Raw genomic sequence first — 2500 nt, 5'->3', positions numbered from 1 at the left:
TTTTCAAACTTTGAGAATTGGGAATGGGTTTGTCTTTACTTAGCACTATTGTTTAATTTTAGAATTAATTGATGGCAAAAAATTGTTGTTTGTGGGCAACATAGTGAGTATGGGAATGTGATATCTGGTTTTCCTTAGATTAGTGTTCTTGGCCATTACTGTTTATACCATATAGACAAGGCACGTGGCTCCTCCTAGAAAACACGCTTGTTACATATGCAGATGACGCTATCATCTCTTTGCATCAATCCATCTCCTGGAGTCGATCTGGAGTTGCTGAATCCCTTAATAGATGGCCGGCTAAAATTAGTGCACAGTGCAAGTTATGGGGTATGACGATGAAATCTAACAAAAATTAAAAGTATGATTATAAGTAGGTCGAGGACAGGGACACAACAACATTCTGAATCTCCTACATGGATGTTTTGCAGCCAGTGATGATTTTCCCCACCACTACGCCGATAAAGCGGAAACGTCCTTGGCTGCAGTGCTGGAGACTGAACTTGAGGGAGCTGGACTGCTCAAATATGTAATGAAGTGGACGCCTTAAAGGGCAAAACAGGCGACGCTGTCCTTCTGAATAAGTCTCTGCTATGTGTGGTAAAAGGGTTTTTCATGGCGCATATTTCTAATAGTGCACTGAAGGAGGCCTCGAGGACTTTGAGGGTATGTGTATTTGTATCCCCTAAAAATTTTCCATTACCCAGTGTATAGTTCCACTAACGGAAACGTTAATAAGGAGGGACTCAACATTTATGGAGCCCTTAACTGCATCATGTGTAAAAATCTCTCATTTTTTGCTAGGAATTCCTCTAACAATGTCGTAAAATAATCACTAAACTCGTAAGGTTTGAGATGGGCGTCCAATCTCTTCACAAGCTGTTGTTTAGGGAAAGGGTACTGGCCGAAAATGGGCCAGCTATGGTTACTTTGTACGTTTTTACTTACGCGTATAAGTAGCCTAGTCCAAAATCTGTGTGTAGCCAGGCCAAATTAAATTGATCCCTAAATTCATCGTTATCAATATTCAACGATATTTGCACTCTACTCCAACCTAACATAACATTCATAATCCTGTAAGACCTTGTTTGGTTTTGACCTTCATTCATATACTTATCCATCATGATTGTACCTTAAACCTCCATTATAAGAGAGAGAGATGAGAGAGAGAGAGAGAGAGAGAGAGAGAGAGAGAGTGTGTGTGTAATACAATGAGAAGCATTGATTAATGATGCAAGTTGAGTAACCAATTATGGTTATAAAAAAAAAATGTATCGAGTAGAACTAAAAACACGAGAGTTCATAAACAAAAATTAAGAATGGTTATTTCAACACATCTGCCTAAGTTTTAAGCTTTAGCAAATACCATTCAGCCCCTGGCTTTCTTGCAAACTGTTCATCCATAGACAAAATTCATCATCATTTCATCCTACGCCTATTGACGCAAATGGCCTCGGTTATATTTCACCAGTCGTCTCTGTCTTGAGCTTTTAATTCAATACTTTTCCATTCATCATCTCCTTTACTCTTTATAGTCCTACGCCATGTAGGCCTGGGTTTTCCAATTCTTCTAGTACCTTGTGGAGTCCAGTTAAACGTTTGGTGAACTAATCTCTCTCGGGGAGTGCGAAGAGCATGCCCAAAACCATCTCCACCTACCACTCATCATGATCTCATCAACATATGGTACTCGAGTAATATCTCTTATAGTTTCAATTCTAATCCTGTCCTGCCATTTAACTCTCAATATCCTTCTGAGAGCTTTATTCTCAAATCAACTAAACCTATTGGAGATTGTGTCATTGTCATAACATGACTCATGTCCATAGAATAACACCGATCACACTAAACCGATATATAGTCGATTTTTATATGAAATTTTAGCCAATTTCATTTCCAAATTTTAGTTAACCTAGCCATTGTCTAATTTGCTTTTTTCAATCTTTCACTAAACTCTAATTCTAAAGACCCTGTATTGGAGATCATTGTTCCTAAATACTTAAATGATTCTACCTCATTAATCCTTTCTCCTTCCAATAATATTTCATATTTCAATGAATACTCCGTTCTCATCATCTCTGTCTTTCTTCTATTTATCTTCAGCCCCACCTTGTGGGATATTTCATGCATTCGGGTAAGCAAGCATTGTAAATCCTGTGGTGTTCTGCTAAGGACAGTATCATCAGCATACTCTAGGTCTGCTAAATTCCTATCACCAATCCAGTCCAATCCTTCTCCACCATCTCTGATTGTTCTGCACATAACAAAGTCCATGAAGAGGATAAACAACATAGGTGACAACATATTCCCTTGGAGTACTCCGCTGTTCACTTGAAACTCACTTGATAAGACTCCATCAACCTTAACTTTGCATTTCCTATGCTCATGAACATACTTAATCAAATTTACATATTTAAGAGGAATTCCATAATAACGCAGGATTCTCAACAAAATTGGCCGGTGCACACTATCAAAGGCTTTTTCATAGTCCACAAATACC

Source organism: Palaemon carinicauda, chromosome 20 (genome assembly GCF_036898095.1).
Source record: "Palaemon carinicauda isolate YSFRI2023 chromosome 20, ASM3689809v2, whole genome shotgun sequence".
NCBI lineage: Eukaryota > Metazoa > Arthropoda > Malacostraca > Decapoda > Palaemonidae > Palaemon > Palaemon carinicauda.
This window is presented reverse-complemented; position numbering follows the sequence as displayed.